Raw genomic sequence first — 24103 nt, 5'->3', positions numbered from 1 at the left:
GTAAGGAATGAGAAGGTTCTGCGCAGAATCAGTGAGGAGAGAAATACGCGGAAAATACTGACAAGGAAAAGGGACAGGATGATAGGACATTTGTTAGGACATCAGGGAATGACTTCCATGGTACTAGAGGGAGCTGTAGAGGCCAAAAACTGCAGAGGAAGACAGAGATTGGAATACGTCAGGCAAATAATTGAGGATGTATGCTGCAGGTATGACTCTGAGATGAAGCAGTTGGCACAGGAGAAGAATTCGTGGCGGCAGCATCAAACCATTCAGAAGACTGATGTCCTCAAAGAAACTCGACTGGGCTTGGATTCAACAAGTCACTGGAAGTCCCCTGTAGAAATATTGAGCCACGTTGCCTCTATTGCTGTCTATAATTGCGAAACTGTTGCGGTGTGGGATATTGTGCACAATCTGATCTCTTAATTACGTCCCAAAAATGTTCAATGGGATTCATGTTGGGCTATCCGGATGGCCAAATCATTCGCTTTAATTGTCCTTAATGTTCTTCAAACCAGTTATGGCCTAATGACATGACATATTTGTTTGGGAACATGAAGTCCATGAATGGCTGCAAATGGTCCGTCGTGCGGCCAAGTACCTACTATAAGCATTTCCAGTCAATCAGCTGGACCATACTACCCACTCTGTTACATGTAAACACATCCCACAGCATTGTAGAACCTGCACCATCTTGCACAGTGCCTTGGTTGGCAACTTGGATACATAGCTTCGTGGTGACTGCGCTATACTCGAAACCTACCATCAACTCTTACCAACTGAAAACGCTATTCATCCGACCCGAGCACGTCGTTCGGGGTCCAACCGATATGGTCACGAGCCCAGGAGAGTCGCTGCAGGCGAAGTCGCGCTGTTAACAAAGACTCTCTCTTCCCTCATCTCCTGCTACAGCCCATTAACGCCGAATTTGCCGGTTGTTTGTTAGCACTGACAACTCTACCCAAGTGAAGACTGCCGGCCAGCGCATTGTCCGTGGTGAGAGGTGATGCCTGAAATTTGATATTCTCTTTGCAAAACCTTTGACACAGTTGATTTCGTAATATTGTCTTCCCTAATAATTTATGCACTCGCATTCGGGAGGATGACGGTTGAAACCCGCGTCCGGCCATCCTGATTAAGGTTTTCATTGATTTCCCCAAATCGCTTCAGGCAAATGCCGGGACGGTTCCTTTGAAATGACACGGCCGACTTCCTTCCCTGTCCTTCTCTAATTGGATGGACCTATGACCCCGCTGTTTCGTCCCCTTCCCCAAATCAACCAACCAACCAAACGATTTCCGAAATGGAATGTTCCATGCGACTAGCTCCAACTACTACTCCACGTTCAAAATCTGTTAATTCTCGACGTCGGCCATAAGCGAGACGGCAACCTTTCTACACGGATCACCTGAGTACAAATGACGGTTCCGCCAACGCTCTGCCCTTTTATACGTTTTCGACGCGATACTACTGCTATCCGTGCATGTGTATGTCGCCATGACATTTGTCACCGCAGTTTGTGGGCCGTTGACACATGTGACGGTCCAACAATTCTAATCGTCCGTACTTCGGTAATGCGAAGAAAAATATAGCTGAATGGCAAAATTTAGCTTCAAGTGGAGGATAATTGTTGTACAAACATTTATGATAAATGTTTTAGTAAAAAGAAAGTAAACTCCATTACGCAGTATTTCATCTCTGGGAAATCTCGTTCCATGTCTCGGCCGCCATTTAACGTCTACAGCCCAAGAAAAGCTAATGAAGAACTGAAATCAGCATTGCAAAACACCAATCACTGCAGTGTAATGCTAGCTGATGAACATAATGGTTGTATGTTGTGCAAGGACAGATTATTTAATGAAGACTGTTGTAAATGTGGATTGAACTACTTCAAGAATATTTAGGGATTTGCCTCGGCTAATGCCGGTATCAATTATTTTCAGAATATATTCCCAGTTGTGTTTCACGGTACGTTGTAATTCTCATTGCTAGTTTGTTGAAAATATTTGAGTCGTACGCAGAATTGTGATCGTTCATTTGACGATTAATAGGCAATGCCAAATTTTTGTTTAATATGAAGAGCATTTATTCCGTAGACCCCATAAATACTCTCTGGAATCAACATGTTTACTCTGAAACGAAGTTTTGGCAGATATATATTCAGGGCCGAAACTACACAATTCTGATTAATATCCATAACGCGTATTTGGTGACATTGAATATTAGGCCCCTAATGGTGAATTCCTCTGGACCTGAACTGAGCTAAGTTTTGAGTGTACAGAAACGGGAGTCTGGAACAGATAGCAGCAAAATCGTCACAAGCATCGTAGAATGACGTACCTGTATCTACCATTGATTCTCATCTCGCCTCAACGCCGAGCGAAGAGACATTGCAGGTGCCTGAGGTGATATCTCTGGTGTTCTAGATTTCATATCATATATACCTTTGTATAACTTATATGCAGTGAAGAGCCAAAGAAACTGGTATACCTACCTAATATCGTGTAGAGCCCCCCCCCCCCCTCCCCCCGCGAGCACGTGGAAGGGCCGCAACACGAAATGACATGGATTCGACTAATATCTGATGCAGTGCTGGAGGAAATTGACACCATGGATGCTGAAGGGCTGTCCATAAATCCGTAAGAGTACGAGGGGTGAAGACCTCTTCTCAACAGCACGTTGCAAGGCATCCCAGTTATGCTTGATAATGTTCGTACCTGGGGAGTCTGGTGGCCACCGGAAGTTTTAAACCCAGAAGAGTGTTCCTGGAGCCACTCTGCAGCAATTCCGTACGTGCTGGGTGTCACATTGTCCTGCTCGATTTGCCGAAGTCCGTCGGAATGCACAATTGGCAAGAATTGATGTAAGGTATCAGACAGGATGCTCATGTATGTGTCGCCCATCAGAGTCGTATCTAGACGTATCTGGCGTCCCTTATCATTCTAACGGCACGCTCCACGCTATTACAGAGCCTTCACCAGCTTGAACAGTCCTCTGCTGACATGCAGCGTCCATGGATTCATGAGGTAGTCTCCATACCCGTACACTTTCATCCGCTCGATACAATTTGAAACGAATGTCGTCCGACCAGGTAACATGTTTCCAGTCATCAACAGTCCAATGCCGGCGTTGACGGACGCAGGTGAGGCATAAAGCTTTGTGTCGTGCAGTAATTAAGAGTAAACGAGTGAGCCTTCGCCTCTGAAAGCTTATATCGATGATGTTTCGTTGAATGGTTCGTACGCCGACACTTTCTGATGGCCCAGCATTGAAATCTGCAACAATTTGCAAAACTTCTGTCACGCTGCTCGATTCTCTTTAGTTGTTGTTCGTACCGTTCTCGCAGGCTCTTTTTCCGTCCGCAGCCATATCATAGATCTGAGATTTGGAGACAGATATTCTGAGACCAGGGCATTAGTCCCCTGCCCTACCCACGTCGTCTCCCTTTCCCAGAGGGAGGACATAGAGCGGATTTACCAAATCCGGTATCTTCTATACACAAAAGTCCGGATTGAATCGTACGAGGGCCGCAACGGGCCAGCCATCTGTCGCAAATGCCAACGTTTACGACATACTGGGAATTACTGCTCCCTGCCGTTGCGGTGTGTTAAGTGTGCTGGCCCACATTTAGTGGAGAACTGCACACTCCCTGCTTTGGAGAAACCTACCTGTGCCAGATGTTTGGGAACGACACACGATCCCCACCACATGGCATCCTGGAGGGGGTGCCCTGTTTACCAGAAGGCACTAAAGTCTTCTCGTCCGCCCAAAAAGAAACCGAGAACAAATCGACCTCCCCCACCGCTACGGGACATGACCAACTATCCTGTTTTGCGGGGTCAGCCTAGTGCACTGTCCTCAGCAGCCACTCTGGTACCAGCCACTCAGGCACCAGATGGCTCGGTGGCTCCTGTGCCGCTTCCTGCCCGGACTGCCACGACATCCTTTGCTGCTGCAGCCCGGTCTCCTCCTCATTGTCTGTCTTCCGTGACAGCTCCCACTACTCACCAACTACAGGAGCCAGCTGCAGCTCCCTCCAGTCCATCTGTGGCTCTATCTCAGCCCTCGGCCCCTACCTCACTCTGCCTACTACTACACCTGCACCTGCGCGCCGTAGGGGCAAGCAGACCACCCGGGACCCTCCCCCAGTGGTGGAGACTGATGCGTCTTTTCGGGCGGACATGCGCGAAATCCTCCAGGTCATCTCCTTTTTCACGAAACCCCACATCCGGGCTGTTATTCGTGACACTGCACAAAAAATCCGTCAGTCGGAGGACGGGCTCTCCAAGGTAATCGCCCTAGTGGAAGGGCTTAGTCAAATATTGTAATGGCGAATGGACCTCCACACCACCACCAGCCCCCTCGGGATCTTGTCACTTGCATTTTTAATGCCAATGGCATAAAACGTATGAAGACGGAATTGAACACCTTCCTCCATGACTATCGTGTGGATGTTTTACTGGTCACAGAGACACACCTGAAACCGGCAGACGATTTCCGCCTTCGCAACATGGTATGTTACCGCTCTGACCGCCACGACCGCCGTGGTGGAGGCACAGCTGTATTCCTCAACAAAGCTCTTGTCCACACCCAAGAGCCCCTCCAGCCAATGGAACACATAGAGGCCACAGCAGTTACCATCTCCACACGCCTTGGTGCCATTACCTTTGCAGCAGCGTATTTGAGCCCAAACAAGCCGCTGCTGGAAGCAGACCTCCGCACATTGTCATCCTTCGACAGGCTCATCATTGGGGCAGATCTCAATGCCAAGCACCCAGCTTGGCATTCTCGAGTGTCTAACCCCAAAGGCCGGCTCCTCCTTGACCTGGAGGATACTTTATCACTATCAGTCTATGGCCCCCACGAACCTACCCATATCCCAGTCCGTACTAACTGCCAGCCAGACGTTCTGGATGTGGCCATCTTCAAAAACATCACCGCTCAGTTTTCACTGGAAGTTCTCCACGAACTGGCCTCTGACCATGAGCCAGTACTCTTGCACCTCACCAATGCTGCCCTTTCATTTGATGTTCGTTCCACTGCGACCCTCACCAATTGGGACAAGTTTGCCAGGGTACTAAATAACACCACTCGACACGACCTCAATTTGACAACACCGGCCAATATAGTCCGTGCTGTGGACTACCTTACTGCCAAAATACAGAAAGCAGTGAAACTCTCCACCTCCACTGCACCTCAAAATTTAACACCCCTGGACGACTTGCCCCCTCTGTTACGAGAGCTGAAGGTGCAGAAGAACCGCTACCGCCGGAGGTGGAAGCAGTTTCGTGACCCTCAGGACAAACGCCAAATGAGACGCCTCCAACGCGAATTCAGCCACCGGCTCGCCGAATGGAGGTCTGAACAGTGGGAGGACAGGATGTCCACTTTCCTACTCCACCAAAAATCTGACTGGGCTGTCATTCGCACCCTGCGGCGTTCTAAGCCAGCGACTGCCCATCCTATTCGCACAGCAGCGGGCTTGTCTTATGATACCCTGCAAATTGTGGAAACGCTGGCAGATGCGTTCGAGGCCCAAAACCGCCCTCTGGTCCAGGACCTTTCTCCGAACGAACTACAGGAAGAACATGAAGTCCTGACAGCTGTTGCTGCTTTCCGCAACCACCCACCCCAGTCTGCTCCCCGTCTTACGTCCATGGCAGAAATTCAGCGCATCCTTCGACGGAAACGTGGCCGGTCGGCCCCTGGATTGGACGGAATTTTAAATGAACATCTTTGCCACCTTCCCCGCACACCACTCATCTTGTTCACCAAGATTTTAAACTGTTGTCTCACATCTGGCCTTTTCCCCCCTCAGTGGAAACAAGCCAAGCTAATTGCGATCCCCAAGAGGTTCAAGGACCCTACAGTCCCCACCAACAACAGGCCCATCAGCCTCCTAAACACTATGGCGAAGGTCCTTGAATCTGTGATCCTTCACCGACTTTCCCAACCTCTTGCAGCAGCTGGGACGATCCGTCCTGAACAGTTTGGATTCACTTCGCACCTCTCTGCTGAACTTCAGGTCCTACGGATCATTGAACATATCAGCAAAGGCTTCAACACTGCCAAGTCGACAGCTGCTGTTTTTCTGGACTTGCAAAACGCCTACGACAAAATCTGGCAAGACAACCTCGTACACAAGATGCTGACACAGACCCCTATACCGGATATTTATGTCAAGATCGTTGATGACTTCCTCCGTGGCAGGACTTTCCTAGTGGCTCAACGGGGAATGCGTTCTGGCATTCGCCAATTGTCGGCAGGCACTCCGCAAGGATCGGTGCTATCTCCCATCCTTTTTAATATCTATGTCAATGACATGCCGGTCATCCCCGAGTGCCACCTTGCACAATACGCTGACGACACAGCACTATACACCACTGGCCGCATTACTGACGCCGTCGTCGCCCGCCTCCAGCGACAGGTGGACGCCACTATCACCTGGTGCCGGACAAACAAAATAGCTCTCAATGCCGCCAAAACTACGGCAGTTTACTTCACGAAACGGCGCCCAGTCCTCCGCCGCAATATCTCGATTGCAGGTGTGCAGGTGCCCTGGTCCCCGACAACCACCTATCTCGGGGTTCAGATGGACCACAAGTTGCTCTTCCACTGTCATGCGGAGTATGTCACCAACAAGGGGCAAAAGCTAACCAGGGCTTTGTACCCGCTCTTTCGCAGTAGGGAACTTAACCTGCATACCAAGCTCCGCATTTACCGAACAGTTATCTTGCCTGCCCTCACGTATGGATCTGCTGCATGGGCCACGATTAGTGTCACCAGGATGCGGACATTGCAGCGCCTACAGAACAAGGTGCTCAGGTGGAGTCTGCACGCCCCGCCACTCACGAGAATTGTCACTCTCCACGAGGAAGCTGATATCGTCCCCCTAAAGACGACCATACGCAACAACGCGCGGCGGCTCTATGAGAAAGTGGATGCCTTGCGGGACACTGTCCATGGGTTACGCCACGTTGGGGCCACACTTCCACGCCGCTGGCATCGACATCCGGTTCCCCTAACCATCCTAGAGGAATCGGATTCCGACCATGGCTAACGATAGGTCTGGCACGCCCACCACGGACGCATCATTTGGCGGGACTAGCCCCCATTCTACGTCCAATACTTTCCAATCATACCTGCCCACGTTAGGCTAATTTTTTCTGCCTGATTCATGTAGTACTGTCACCGTCAGAGGGTGGTACGGGACTACAAGTCCCACCGCCACACCTCCAAAGTGAATTGCAGTGATGCAGTCACTGCCCTGTGGATAATTTTACTGCCTCACCAACACAGTTAGACCGCAATAGACCGGTGATGCTGTATTGTAACAATACCATGCGACACCATGCTCATACTCACTTAAATCTTGATAACCTGTCATGGTAGTAGCAATAACCGATGTAACACATGCTCCAGACACTTGTCTTCGGAATGAGATTTTCACTCTGCAGCGGAGTGTGCGCTGATATGAAACTTTCTGGCAGATTAAAACTGTGTGCCGGACCGAGACTCCAACGCGGGCAAGTGCTCTACCATCTGAGCTACCCAAGAATGACTCACGCACCGTCCTCACAACCTTACTTCTGGCAGTACCTCGTCTCCCACCTTCCCGAGTTCGAGTCTCGGTCCGGCACACAGTTTTAATGTGCCAGGAAGTTGCATATCAGCGTACACTCCGCTGCAGAGTGAAAATTTCTGGAAACAACCCCTAGGCTGTGACTAAGCCATGTCTCTGCAATATCTTTTCTTTCAGGAGTGCTAGTTCTGCAAGGTTCGCTGGAGAGCTTCTGTAAATTTTGGACGGTAGGAGACGAGGTACTGGCGGAAGCTGTGAGGACGGAGCGTGAGTCGTGCTTGGGTAGCTCAGTTGGTAGAGCACTTGCCCGCGAAAGGCAAAGATCCCGAGTTTGAGTCTCGGTCCGCCACACAGTTTTAATCTGTGAGGAAGTTTCCTTTGTTGTCTTATCCACGCTTTATCGAAGGCGGCGCCGTATTCTGCCTATTTACATACCTTTGTATTTAAATACGCATGCCTATACCAGTTTCTTGTGAAGTGATCCTCATGAGTTGCAAAAGAAATCTGTTGGAATTCGATTACTCGATTAATAGCACAATTCTCAAGGCTGTCAATTCAACTAAGTACCTGGGTGTTAAAATTACGAACAACTTCAGTTGGAAAAACCACATAGATAATATTGTAGGGACGGCGAGCCAAAGGTTGCGTTTCATTGGCAGGGCACTTAGAAGATGCAACAAGTCCACTAAAGAGACAGCTTACACTACACTCGTTCGTCCTCTGTTAGAATATTGCTGCGCGGTGTGGGATCCTTACCAGGTGGGATTGACGTAGGACATCGAGGGGGTGCAAGGAAGGGCAGCTCGTTTTGTATTATCACGTAATAGGGGAGAGAGTGTGGCAGATATGATACGCGAGTTGGGATGGAAGTCATTAGAGCAAAGACGTTTTTCGTCGCGGCGAGATCTATTTACGAAATTTCAGTCACCAACTTTCTCTTCCGAATGCGAAAATATTTTGTTGAGCCCAACCTACATAGGTAGGAATGATCATCAAAATAAAATAAGAGAAATCAGAGCTCGAACAGAAAGGTTTAGGTGTTCGTTTTTCCCGCGAGCTGTTCGGGAGTGGAATGGTGGAGAGATAGTATGCTTTTGGTACGATGAACCCTCTGCCAAGTACTTAATTGTGAATTGCAGAGTAATCATGTAGATGTAGATGTAGATATGCCATACACAACGTAAGTCCTTTATGATGCCGCAATTGTAATGGCCAGCATTTACGTGCATCTTGATTTGACTTAGCAGTACAATAGTAACGAATCGAATGCAGTCATCGGTTCAACTGAGAACAACGATGTAGGAGCAAATGGTGGGCTAAAGGCGGAATCAATTTCCGAACTGGTGAGGTTGTGGCCGCGCCTGTGGTTGGTCGGTGTGGTTCACACCGCAGCTCCCTCACCATCGCCGTTACATGCATCGCCGGCTGCAATACGCCCACCAATGTGTGTGTGTGTGTGTGTGTGTGTGTGTGTGTGTGTGTGTGTGTGTGCGCCTGCCTGCCTGCCTGTCTCTTTATCGACGTGGCTCCCTCCGCGCCGCCGGATCGCGCTGTTTGTCCTCATCCTGCCAAAAGGCCGCACGGAGCGGGGCGGAGCGCCGCTGCGGAAGCTGTGTAAATAGTAGACACGGCGATGCGATATTGGATTTATCTGGCGTTCACCTACGCCCCAAAAAACCTCCCCGCAGACCGTATCCCACAACCCAAAACGATATCGAATTTCAACATCATTGCGCACAGTCAATATTTGTGCTGGGGGACATCGGATGACACGTAATTTAACGAAACGAAGTTTCCGATTCGGCCTTCGAAAAGGGAAGGAGAGAAATGAAGTCAGGCCCATCCTTCCGTGTGTGTTTACCTCGTCCGGTCGCGATTCGAAGCAGAAACAGCGCACGTCAGCGCCGGAAGCTGACGGCTGAAGTATCGCGAAAATGCAGCGGAGCGCTCCGTCGCCCAGTCGTTGTTTTATCGTGTTTGGCGTATGATCAGGTCGCTTGCTATTTTCCCAGTTCCAACATTCATGTGAGAGCTGCTCGGTCCAGTTTCTCTCGATGAATAGAGGTCGTGCTTAAGAACAGATATCTGGACACAAGTATTCACCCACTATTCTAAGCCGTTGAAAAGGCAGAGCAGTAAAGTGTGACGCTAACAAATTCCTTAACGCGATGGATATTAATTTAAACATTTAGTAATAAGGCTGACTTTTATTTCATCTCCTTCTCTTCATTTCACAATCGTTCACTTTGAAAGATCAGCAACCCACCGTATTGGCTTTTCTGTTTTTAACTCTCCCATCTCCGGTTCAAAGGCCTTGTGGAGTGCGATATAAATGCTTGACCTGCCATCCCGGCGTATACGGGACGATTCAGTCGCCGCTGCCCACGGATTTTATGCAACCTGCAATGCCTTCAAATATCTCGTGAAAAATTTACTCATTCTGTTGTTCGCTTAGTACAAACTTTTAGTCCTACAGAAAAAATGAACAGGACCTTTTTGCAGTAAATTTAATTTACTTAAATTTTTACCGATATTTGTTTTAGTTAGGTGCCGTAGATTTCGAATTATTCAAGAGAGACGTAAAAAAGTGACCTCCAAGCGCATTTTTCTTGAATAACTCGAGAACTGTTGCCTCCAGCGAAAACTTATCCTAGTACTAGTAAGTTCGGTACTTTACTGCAAGGAAGAGATGTCTCGGAATAATCTACTACGTTCCACTTATATATGTTTTTCCGACTGATTCCACTCGATCCACGATACAATTTCAAGGAAGTCTATGTTCTAAATTGAAATTATCGGGAACTACTTCATCTTCCACTTGTTTCAATGACTTCTCGTTGCCAATTTTTGTGTTACGATGCCGGTATTCTTCTTCCTATTATTCTGCATCAGCATGTTGTTTCTGGCTTGTTTATTCTTAAGTCATTGTCTGTGCTAAGTATGATAAGTGTAAGTTGTAAAAAAAAAAAAAGTATTCTGATAGCTCCTTGGGATATGAATTTGTATCCGTTCCCCTTAAACTTTCATTCCTCCTCCAAAATTTTGTTTCACTTTCCCCACTGCTTCTTTCGACCTGTAAGTTGAATAACACGGGTAATAAGTAGCAAACTTGCCTTTACGTTCTTCACACTGACTTTTCTCTTGATCTTCCACGGTTATTACTCTCACTTGTCTTTCCTGCATATATTGTACATCATTCGTTCGCGTTTGTGCTTTAGACACAATTTAAAGAACTGTGGATACTTTGTTTCCCTTTTTCACAGGCAATCGGATTGTAGATAATTACTAACTGCTATCGGTTACGTGGTGATTAGAGAAACAATGCAAGTTCATAGACTTTTTATCAGCTAGAACATCTCAAATAGAAATGAATTTCGTCCAGAGGCTGGAGACATATGATGCGGGTACCTAAAGATTTTCGTGCTTGCATAACAGTGCTGATTGTAGTAGTAACAGCTGCCATCGTATTATGGATAAAAAAATTTTAGAAAATCGTTCTGATTTTTTTTCAGTCTTCTTTCTACTTCTAGACATGCTGTTGAAATTGGTTCCCTAATATCTTTGCCCTACCGAAATACATTACCTAAAAAAGTCCCGTTAATTTTTTCTGTAGTACATATAGCATGACGTGAAAATCTGCCTGGGGCTTTGAAGGGGCAGCTGAATCGAACTGTTTGTTCCCAACAAATTACTGAAGGCGAGTTTTGGATAGTTTATCCGAAAAAGGCACTATCGTTGTATTGTTCTATGTATGTCTCACGCAGACTAAGATTTGGCTATAATGTTCTTGCAATCGAAGCGTCACTTAATCTTGTGCTTGTACCTGCAAGCTGTCAACTACCATGACTAGACTTGCTTAACACTACAGGATAATTTGAAATAAAGTTTGCTGAGTTAATAAGTATTAAATCTATTTTTCGTAGTACGGTGTAATCCCAGTTTCAAACATGCCTTCGGATTAAGTCTGAATTCTGATTTTTTAGTTTAATGTGGCAACTTAAGAGACGGAAGATTTTCGTCAGAACACGATACCAACGCTACAGCCTAACATTTTCAGACAACAGTTATTCATGGAATATTGGAAACAGGGAATGATTTTATGGTCCAGTTTATTTGGAACTGTACGAATCCACTACAATTATTGTCATCAGACAAGTTACACTTTTTTGTTGATAGTCCTTATCAAAATACGGAAATACATTCATCCTATGCAACAATGATTTGTTTTACATTCCTTTCTGTAAGAGGTGGAACACAGGTATTAGTACGTTCAGTGAGTACTGGAGAATATGTAAAACAAAAATAAGTAGTCGAGAATGACAAAGGGATTCACTACGTTGGCGGAATTTGTCGGTTCAGTATAGATGCTGCAGATGCGTGGTACATGATTACCTCATTTTGTACTTGTGGATTACTATTGTCGTTTTAGAGAGAATGCATTGAAATATCTAGTTGGACTTAGATATGTTGCAGCGAGATGTCCCACCTAGAGCACGATCAGTCAACTGAGATGATGAAGTTGATGCAGTTGGAGCTGGTATTGATGCTAATATTATTGGCGCAGCTGCGACAGCGTTCTATGATGACGTAACTGTTGCTGCATTTGGTGCCGGCGCGTTTATGAGTGTATCAAAAAGGGGTGGCGTTGATAATGGTACAACTGGATACCCAGGAAGTGGAACCAGAAAAGTGTATCGACGCAGGAAAAACTGAATTGAGAGTGGTTTTGGGAGTGTGTGGCTGTGACATTTAGCTAAAATAGGGAACGAGCTACCAATGTTTTATGAAGGATGTGGAGATAGGGCTTAGGGAATAGGACGGGTATTGGGTGGATGGGGAAAGTCTTTGCGGATGACGATATTTCCTTGCATTATAGGAGTAGGTTTGAAGGGGCACCACTTAATACATGTGTTTTTGTAGTGGGACCGACAGTCAGAGCATATTTTTAGAATGTGGCTAGATTTGAAATGGGGAAGAAGCGTGGGTTATTGCATTCATGAGTTAGGTGACTATTGTAGACGACGGTATTCGTGTGCATGGAATGAGCTAGATTCTGCATGGTGCTAGTTGTAATTGAGGAAACCACAGATAACTAGATGTCAATGGATAGTGGGGTTAGGAAAATATGTGGATGAATAAATTGAGGTCAGTAATTATGCTCATGCATAGGGGTGCTCATATTTAGGATTAAGAATGATAGTTAAGTTTCTGCTGAACTTCCTTAGCTGAACTCTCAGGGTCTATCCCATAGAGCGCAAGAGGTTTAGTAGTCATGTAGACTGTATTTGGGTTATGTGGTATTGTGAAAACTTGGAAATGTAAACTCACTGAATAAGGTACCTTTGCGTATTGTAAGTTGGGTGGTGTTGCGACTTGGGAGATACTTAAAGATTCGTATGTTGAGGTATTTGATTGTGTTAGATAGGAAGAGGGCAAATCAGTTCGTTGGAATAGTTTTCCAATGGTTGAGAAATGTAGGGATCGTGTAAGTATGTAAAGAATTTTTTGCTTCTGAGTTGGATAATGTGTCCTCAAACTGTCTTTAATGTGACTTTTCTTGGAAGTGGAAGTTGGTACCAAATAAGGAGGTGGTAAGTAGCGGAAGTGATGCTGTGTAAGATGCTTGAATTTCGGGTACTGTAAATGACAAATCAGATACGTTTACGCCAAGGGTCAACCTGCTACTCTGCTGTTGCTTTCTGTTCACCGATTATTACAGGATTTGACTCACATCTGTAGAAAGTGTGAGGGCCGGGTGATAGAAATGCTTGTCTGATGCATGCAACCGCAAAGATTCGCCCTGGAAGTGTATGTAATGAGATATATGTATTGAGCTGTTATCATCGGCAGCGGTTGGCTGACTCGCATCAGTATCATGGGTGATTTTAGGTTTCCACATTATTGAGACAAATTACTCCAGTCTGCTGTCTACCGGCGAATAAACAGTCTCATGGCGGATTTAACTTCGGATAACGTGCGTGCACACTGCGCCCTCCGCGAGAACACGTTCTCCTAGAAGGTAATCGTTACTGACGATGTCGTTGGGTCAACGTGGGAGCATCCACAGGTCGTGTACCGAGGACTGTCATTTTCAATAATGTGCATTGAATCAGGTGCTCTGAAACACTTGTGGACTGAATCTTCATTATTCTCTGTTTGCCAGGCCACACTGGTTCGCAGCCCATCCTGCTTTGCAGAGAAGCCAAGCTTCCAACCTAAACACTCTGTGATCAGTTTCCAGAGGGTAATACAATTTACACTACTGGCCATTAAAATTGCTACATTCCGAAGATGACGTGCTACAGACGCGAAATTTAACCCAAAGGAAGAAGATGCTGTGATGTGCAAATGATTAGCTTTTCAGAACATTCACACAAGGTTGGCGCCCGTGCCGACACCTACAACGTGCTGACATGAGGAAAGTTTCCAAATGATTTCGCATACACAAACAGCACTTGACAGGCGTTGCCAGGTGAAACGTTGTTGTGATGCCTCGTGTAAGGAGGAGAAATGCGCACCATCACGTTTCCGACTTTGATAAAGGTCGGACTGTAGCCTATCGCAATTGCGGATTATCGTATCGCGACATTAATGCTCGCGTTGGTCGAGATCCAATGACTGTTAGCATAATATGGAATCGGTGGGTTCAGGAGGGTAATATGGAACGCCGTGCTGGATCGCAACGGCCTCGTATCAATAGCAGTCGAGATGACAGACATCTTATCCGCATGGCTGTAACGAATCGTGCAGCCACGTCTGAATCCCTGAGTCAACAGATGGGGACGTTTGCAAGACAACAACCATCTGCACGAAAAGTTCGATGACGTTTGCAGCAGCATGGTCTATCAGTTCGGAGACCGTGGCTGCGGTTACTCTTGACGCTGCTTGACAGACAGGAGCGCCTGCGATGGTGTACTCAACGAGGAACCTGGTTGCACGAATGGCAAAACGCCATTTTTTCGGATGAATTCAGGTTCTGTTTACAGCATCATGATGGTCGCATCCGTGTTTGGCGACATCGCGGTGAACTCACATTGGAAGCGTGTATTCGTTATCGCCCTACTGGCGTATCACTCGGAGTGCCATTGGTTACACGTCTCGGTCACCTCTTGTTCGCATTGACGGCACTTTGAACAGTGGACGTTACATTTCAGATGTGTTACGACCCGTGGCTCTACCCTTCATTCGATCCCTGCGAAACCCGACATTTCAGCAGGATAATGCACGACCGCATATTGCACGTCCAATAGGGCCTTTCTGGATTCAGAAAACGTTCGACTGCTGCCCTGGCCAGCACATTCTCCAGATCTCTCACCAATTGAAACCGTCTGGTCAATGGTGACCGAGCAACTGGCTCGTCACAATACGCCAGTCACTACTCTTGATAAACTGTGGTATCGTGTTGAAGCTGCATGGGCAGCTGTACCTGCACCGCCATCCAAGCTCTGGTTGACTCAATGCCCACGCGTATCAAGGCCTTTATTACGGCCAGAGGTGATTGTTCTGGGTACTGATTTATCATGATCTACGCACCCAAATTGCATGAAAATGCAATCACATGTCACTTCTAGTATAATATATTTGTCCAATGAATACCCGTATGTCATCTGCATTTCTTCTTGGTGTAGCAATTTTAATGGCCACTAGTGTACTTTAGAGTTGATCGTTGCACCATGAGGGAGAACATGAAACAGAATAACCCCATCAGAGTCTCCGAAGACCGCGGCCATGACTATAGCGGCTCAGGGTGTGGCTTTGAACTCTTTCTTCGGCGGAGGTGTGGCGCCATTCCATGGCCTAGCGATTCGTTTCCAGTTTGAAGTAACGAACCCATGTTTCATCGCCTGTGACTACGTTCGACCAAAAACTGTCACGATCAGTCACGTAAAGCCCATTCAATTCTTCACAATATTTTTTACTCGCTATGGTCTTCTATTAGACGGCGAGGAACCCATCGGACACTCGCCTTTGTGTACCCCAACTACTGGATGCCTTTGTCAGCACTACCAACATAGGCGCACAGCTGTGCACAGAGGCGGATTTATAGATTTTGCGCCCCTAGGCACACCATATTACGTGGGGGAGTTAGAAAATAAGTTTCCCTGTCCACTGTGGTCATAGTTGTGTGTGAAAGGAAAAAAAAGAGAATTAGACATTAAAGATAAGACATATCTTTATTTTTCTACATAATTTCCAAGTACATTGAGACATTTGTCATACCGCTTTATAAGCTTCAAAAAGCCTTCCAGGAAAAAAATCAGGGTGTTGCATACGGAACAAGCGTTGAACGGCTTGTTTGATGTCAGCATTGCTGCCACAGCGCCTTCCGCCGAGAGTCATCTTCAAAGCAGGAAACAGTTGGAAGTCACCTGGTGCGAGATCCGGACTGTGAGGCGGATGGTGTAGGCGCTCCCAACCAAGAGTTGAAATACGGTTTTGTGTTGCCGTCGCTGTGTGTGGTCTCGCATTGTCATCCAACAGCAAAACGCCAGATCTGAGAAGGCCAGGCCCCTTTCTCTGAATCACCTCTTTCAATTTCTACATCTACATCTACATCCATACTCTGCAAGCCACCTGACGATGTGTGGCGGAGGGTACCTTGAGTACCTCTATCGGTTCTCCCTTCTATTCCAGTCTCGTATTGTTCGTGGAAAGAAGGATTGTCGGTATGCCTCTGTGTGGGCTCTAAACTCTCTGATTTTATCCTCATGGTCTCTTCGCGATATGTACGTAGAAGGGAGCAATATACTGCTTGACTCCTCGGTGAAGGTATGTTCTGGAAACTTCAACAAAAGCCCGTACCGAGCTACTGAGCGTCTCTCCTGCAGAGTCTTCCACTGGAGTTTATCTATCATCTCCGTAACGCTTTCGCGATTACTAAATGATCCTGTAACCAAGCGCGCTGCTCTCCGGTGGATCTTCTCTATCTCTTCTATCAACCCTATCTGGTACGGATGCCACTGCTGAGCAGTATTCAAGCAGCGGGCGAACAAGCGTACTGTAACCTACTTCCTTTGTTTTCGGATTGCATTTCCTTAGGATTCTTCCAATGAATCTCACTCTGGCATCTGCTTTACCGACTATCAACTTTATATGATCATTCCATTTTAAATCACTCCTAATGCGTACTCCCAGATACTTTATGGAATTAACTGCTTCCAGCTGCTGACCTGCTATAATGTAGCTAAATGATAAGGGATCTTTCTTTCTATGTATTCGCAGCACATTACACTTGTCTACACTGACATTGAATTGCCATTCCTTGCACCATGCGTCAATTCGCTGCAGATCCTCCTGCATTTCAGTACAGTTTTCCATTGTTACAACCTCTCGATATACCACAGCATCATCTGCAAAAAGCCTCAGTGAACTTCCGATGTCATGCACAAGGTCATTTATGTATATTGTGTACAGCAACGGTCCTACGACACTCCCCTGCGGCACACCTGAAATCACTCTTGCTTCGGAAGACTTCTCTCCATGAGAATGACATGCTGCGTTCTGTTATCTAGTAACTCTTAAATCCAATCACACAATTGGTCTGATAGTACATATGCTCTTACTTTGTTCATTAAACGACTGTGGGGAACTGTATCGAAAGCCTTGCGGAAGTCAAGAAACACGGCATCTACCTGGGAACCCGTGTCTATGGCCCTCTGAATCTCGTGCGCGAATAGAGCGAGCTGGGTTTCACACGATCGTCTTTTTCGGAACCTGTGCTGATTCCTACAGAGTAGGTTTCTAGTCTCCAGAAAAGTCATTATACTCGAACATAATACGTGTTCCAAAATTCTACAACTGTTCGACGTTAGAGATATAGGTCTATAGTTCTTCACATCTGTTCGACGTCCCTTCTTGAAAACGGGGATGACCTGTGCCCTTTTCAAATGCTTTGGAATCATTTCGACAGAGTGGTACAGTACCGCGCAGCATTCACGGTTGCATCCTCCAGAAAGTCCAGCAGCAAAATTCCTTTGGCGTCCCAGAAAACGGTGAGTAGCACTTCACCTGCAGACGGAGTGCTTTTGAACTTCTTTCGGATAGGTGATAACGGATATTTACAGTCCATGGATGCGGCCCTCGATTCGGGCTTGTAATGGTGGAACCAAGTTTCATACCCCGTCAAAATCCGAAAAAGAAGGTCATTGCCAGATTCATGGTAACGCACGAGCTATTTCACGTTGAACGCCATGTGTTGTTCCATGTGTGCAGGGGTCAGTTGGCGGGGCACCCATCGTGCTGACACCTTCCTGTATCGAAGAATGTCGTGGATGAGATCGCTCATGTCCGATTCCCAGTTCTGCCGCTACTCCATCGATGGTGGTATGCCGGTTCGCTTTAATCCTGTCATCCATCTTCCTGACACTTGCATCTGTAGTGGCCGTGAGGGTCCGTCCAGGTCTTGGTATGTCCTGCACTTGTTTACGTCCATCACTGAATTGCTGGCACCATCCCCGCACCATTTGCCTCGACATCACTACTGACCCATACACGTTAACAAGGCGGTTATGAATTTCTGTGCCTGATACTCCACGTGCCCATTCAAAGCGGATAATAACTCTCACTTCCGCCTTTCACCACGACTCCAAAACGCACCATCTCTCCATAGCTCCGGGGAAAGACTGAGCGGCTGGACTCCACTTTGCGCAGGCACTGCAACAGCGCCATCAGCTTGATCGCGGGCGACCTCTACTCAATGGTGTATCGATGTCTTGCACGTGCACGTTCACCTGCCGCGTCGTCTTTCGCCCATATCACACAACTCTGCCCACAATCGACAGGGAAACTTATTTTCCAACTCTCCCTCGTATATGTCTCCCTCCCCCCCCCCCCATCCCACAAAAAAAACAGGTTTTAAATAATAACTACTACCCGATCACTTCACAATTGCCGTTTTGTGTGGGAGCACTGTGACCTGTTTCCGTACTCTGCTAACGACGCGTCAGCGGTCTAGTCGCGCTCAATCAAAATGTAATATCGTTCCTGAATTGTACTTGGTGTACGGCAGCGGATAAAACAAACTTAAGACTGCATTGTGTTAGCACATTCTTCTGTCGAAAGCCAATAGAAATGAACACAAGGAAAATAATTTCTCTTTTACTGCCTAAAAATTCAGCGGAGCCTGTAGGAGACAACGGATTTTTGTTGTACGTTCACTTTTAATATGTTCTTTTACATGCAACCGTTGAAAATGAAAATAAAAACGTTGTTTACGATCTAAAAATTGAATCGAACGTGTCATACATTAGAAATGGAGGGTTGACTTGATACTTCCCCGTAATTTCTACAAGAAATTTAAGAAGAATCGGGTTTTACATACTGATGCCCACACATGTTACAGAAACTGCGGATTAGTTTATCACAGATTTTCAGGGGTCCCGGTATTCTCAAGGGGAAAATATGGTACGGTTAAGTAGAAGCAGACAACACTCCCGGAATAATAACGTTTCAAATATTGTATTGCAGATTACCGTCTTGACAGCTTGCTTCAAAATATTTTGAACAATCATGAAAATGATACAAGACAGACAGCCAATATTAAATTTCCATTCAGTCACTGTATATATTTCCAAGCTTGTATTATCAAATTTAGTTCTTAAGGCTTATTTAAAATAGCAAGTTGTTTAACAATATTAAAATTTTTTGTCGTTTGTAAGCGCAGTTATTTTAAAAAGTTAAAGGTTAAAATGAGTACAGAGCAAAAAATGCCGCCCCCCCTTTAAGGTGCCGCCCATATGCCCGAACCTCTTGGGCCTACATGTAAATCCGTCGCTGGTTGTGCATAGAGATGTTTGACTGTGATCCATCAACCACCGCGAATGAATCAGCGCTTTCCAACACTGCTTGAGTCTCAGCTGTGTACGGCCGGCCGGCAAATGGGAGCTCGCATAAGTTTGCGCGACCTTGTTGCGATGATGACAGACGCCTCGCCCAACAACTCACCGTGCTTTTGTCTGCAGACATTCTGTACCTATGAATATCTGCAATGCTTTTGTTTGAAGGCAACGTACAGCGCCGCCACTAACCGGAACTTCATAAAACTGTAGGGGCTGAAGCAGGAGATTCCACGATGCCTCACAACAAGTGCAGCATTTTTTTTTTCAGTCGAAACTGGTGGAGAAAATAAGTGTGTTGGATTACTTAATGAACCCCCTTCGTACTTCCTTATCGCAGCATGGGCCCGAAACGCCACCGAGTGGTATTCGGTCGCCCTGCGGGCAGTGTATAGTGTTACCAGGAGAAGTGGCCGTACCTCTCGCCCTACAGTCTCCCTAATATAATAATTTCTGTTCAGGTTTCCCCAAACGAAGAAGGTGCTGTGTTGCACCAAATGGTATCACAAACAATGCTGAATGTCTTTTGTTTGCAGCGCCACTAGATACTGGTGAGCACAGTAGCTTCTTACACCTAATATGGCTCACTGTGACAAGCAAGAGTGTGTATACTGTTGTCAAAAACCTTTCCGGTTTCCTAACAGAAAACTACATCGCACTGATGCGTACCTTCAGTCATTCCCCCAAATGACGATTTAAAAACCTTGACGTAGACAGGTTCCCACTCGTTATATTACTAGTTCCGGTGAAAACACTACTGGCCATTAAAATTGCTACACCAAGAAGAAAAGCAGATGATAAACGGGTATTCATTGGACGAATATATTATACTAGAACTGACTTGTGATTACATTTTCACGCAGTTTGGGTGCATAGATCCTGAGAAATCAGTACCCAGAACAATCACCTCTGGCCGTAATAAAGGCCTTGATACGCCTAGGCATTGAGTCAAACAGAGCTTGGATGGTGTCTACAGGTACAGATGCCCATGCAGCTTCAACACGATACCACAGTTTATCAAGAGTAGTGACTAGCGTATTATGAAGCTCGGCCACCATTGACCAGACGTTTTCAGTTGGTGAGAGATCTGGATAATGTGCTGGCCAGGGCAGAAGTCTAACATTTTCTATATCCAGAAAGGCCCGTACAGGACCTGCAACATGCGGTCGTGCATTATCCTGCTGAAATGTAGGGTTTCGCAGGGATCGAATGAAGGGTAGAGCCACGCGTCGTAACACATCTGAAATGTAATGTCCACTGTTCAAAGAGCCGTCAATGTGAACAAGAGGTGACGTGTAACCAATGGCACCCCATACCATCGTCAGTATGACGATGACGAATACATGCTTCCAATGTGCGTTCACCGTGATGTCGCCAAACACGGATGCGACCATCATGATGCTGTAAACAGAACCTGGATTAACGCGAAAAAATGACGTTTTACCATCCGTGCACGCAGGTTCATCGTTGAGTACACCATCGCAGGCGCTCCTGTCTGTGATGCAGCGTCAAGGGTAACCGCAGCCATGGTCTCCGAGCTGATAGTCCATGCTGCTGCAAACGTCGTCCAACTGTTCGTGCAGATGGTTGTTGTCTTGCAAACGTCCCCATCTGTTGACTCATGGATCGGGACGTGGCTGCACGATCCGTTACAGCCATGCGGATAAGATGTCTGTCATCTCGACTGCTAGTGATGCCAGGCCGTTGGGATCCAGCACGACGTTCCGTATTAACCCCGTGAACCCACCGATTCCATATTCTGCTAACAGTCATTGGATCTCGACCAACGAGAGCAGCAATGTCCCGATGCGATAAACCGCAATCGCGATAGGCTAGAATCCGACCTTTATCAAAGTCGGAAACGTGATGGTACGCTTTTTTCCTCCTTACATGAGGCATCACAACAACGTTTCACCAGGCAACGCCGGTCAAGTGCTGTCTGCGTATGAGAAATCAGTTGGAAATTTTCCTCATGTCAGCACGTTGTAGGTGTCGCCACCGGCGCCAACCTTGTGTGAACGCTCTGAAAAAAACTAATCATTTGCATATCACAGCATCTTCTTCCTGTCGGTTAAATTTCGCGTCTGTAGCACGTCATCTTCTTGGTGTAGCAATTGTAATTGCCAGTGGTGTACTTTTGATTATACACACTCATTACTGTCCAAGTACCAAATCAGTTGCGAGCTGAAATGCATAATCTTGTGTGAAGACGCTAGCGAACGCATCTCCGGCGGTACCTCGCAATGAGTACCGCCCTTCGATAGTTGCATTCGCCTCTGATCGAAGCGTTAGGGCTTTTGCAGGGTCAGCCAGCCAGCCAGCAGCGGTCCAGCCAGCCAGCAAGGGTCCAGCCAGCTAGCAGCCGTCCAGCCATCAGCGGTCCAGCGTTCCTGTCAGCCAGCGTGCCTGCCAGCCAGCCAGCCAGCCCGCCAGCATTCCTGCCAGCTAGGCAGCCAGCTTTCCTGCCTGCATTCCAGCCTGCTCAGCCAGCCAGCGTTCCTGCCAGCCGGCCAGTGTTCCTGCCAGCGTTCCTGCCTGCAGTCGCCTCCCGCCAACGGCAGCGGAGTGGGGCTTCGGCCCCAGTTGGCATTCCATCTGTCTTCGCCCGTCTTCGTTTGTCCCTTGTTTTCTTCTGTACTTTTCGTCCGGTCCTCTTCTTTTCCTCCTTTGTCATGATGTCAACCCCCACAACCACTACCACTACCACCACCACAGCAATAGTATATACCTCGTCCTCCGCCGCCGCCACCACAATTACGTGGTGTGCAGAATCTCCCCTACCTGATTCCATCCCTCCCCTACTCACTCTCCCATCGCCTTCCCTCTTTGTCGCCCCATCCCCAGCTTCTTCCTCCTGCAACTCCTCCTCTCATCCTTTCCCTCCCCTGCCTCACCCTGTTACTGCAGCCATTGCTAGGTTGGTGGCCCGGAGGACCATGGCCCATGCCCCGCTCTCGCCATCGCCTTCACAATTGCCGTCATCTTCATCATCGCCGTTGCCTTCACTGTCGCCATCCCCATCTCCGGGGCCAGGTCCAGCATCCACGCCAGGACCTGCCACTTCCCACCACCTCCCAGTTGCTCCTATCCGACACACCTCCTCTCACCCTCCCATCGCCGACAAACACCGTAGTGGCACCCCTGCCTCCTCTGCTTCCAAAAGGCCCCACCCCATTCTCCTTCCCTCCCCCCAGGATGCCATGTATGTCTCCCCACCTGGCCCTGCTACCTCCTCCTCCTCCCCCTCTTCCTACAAATACCTCCTCTCTCGTCCTGATCCTTCCCTCCTTGAGGCCCGGAACCTCTCACTCCTCCTCTGCCAACACTCTCCCGGAGCCCCCATCTCCCTCCTCACTCCCCGAAGGGACTCCATTCTCATCTCCTCTCCCAGCCCCACCCTACACACAGACATACTCTCCTGAATCCTCATTACCCGGTTTGGCCCCAATGCCTCCCTCACCCCTGCTCCTTCCCCGTCCCCCTCCCGCCAACTCCTACCCCCGCATTGCCCCCCGACCCTCAGCACCACGATCACTCGGCTTAGTCTGACGATCACGGAGGAGGAGGTGTTGGCGGAGCTCAAGGCACACCCCTCATTAGAAATACGGGCAGTCCACTGCATCTTTAACCCGGCCAGCACCACCCGCCTTATGTGGGTGTTCTCAGAGCATGCCCTTTCCATTGACCGTCTCCTGAAGGAGGGTGTCCTCCTCTTCCATCAACGCTACAAGGTCGACCCCTCCTGTTCCCTCCTCAATACCTCCGCTGCCAGAGATTCCTGCACTACAACGCACATACTACATCTGAGTGCCGCGAGGCCCCTCTATGCCCACACTGTAAACAGTCGCATTTCATGTGGCAGTGCCCAAACCTACAGTCCCCTCCCTCCTGCAATACCTGTAAACTCCCACATCCCACCTACTCCCAGAAATGTAAGCCCTAACCCCCTCCCACAACTTCTGAACTCACCGTCCTGGTCCGCCCTCTGGACGCCACCACCCCTCCTGGCAATTCCCTTCTCCCCCTCCCCCCCCCCGCTAAGGACATCATCAGGTTCCTCACCATCGTCCTCCAAAATGTCCACCCTTTCCAGCGCCCCCACACCCTCCAGCAGATATCCCTCACTGAGTTCCATCTTCCACCTCAACATGTATGCCACCTACTTCCATAATCAGGTCCATTTCACCTTCTACCGTCTCAACACCCTCGTTCAATTCCCTGTCAAATGTATCTTGTTCAATAACATCCGTTCCCTTCCCGCCAACAAGAACCTCTTCCTGCACACCCTCGCAACCCACCGCGTGGATGCCTTCCTCCTCAATGAAACATTTCTTCAGCCCCAACACACGGTACATACCTCACCCTACCTCCTTCACCACTCCGATAATCCCCTCCCGATACAGCATGGCAGAGTAGCCATGGGCCACCACCGCCAGATCCCTGTTTGGCTCCAACCTCTCCTTCGCAACCCCACAGAACACCTGATCCTTAGTCTCTTCTTCCCTGGCCTTACCATCACCTGCGCCACCAACTATATCTGCCCCAACACCCCTATTCCTTTTGAATTCCTCTCCCTCATTGACTGTATCTTCTCCTCCTACGTGATCGTTGCCAACCTTAACATCCATAGTCGCTCCGGCGCCCATTTACAGCAGTGGCATCGGTTGCTCTCCTCCCTCCAAGG

This window comes from Schistocerca cancellata, chromosome 7, assembly GCF_023864275.1.
Source record: "Schistocerca cancellata isolate TAMUIC-IGC-003103 chromosome 7, iqSchCanc2.1, whole genome shotgun sequence".
NCBI lineage: Eukaryota > Metazoa > Arthropoda > Insecta > Orthoptera > Acrididae > Schistocerca > Schistocerca cancellata.
Note: the sequence above shows the minus strand (reverse complement) of the source record.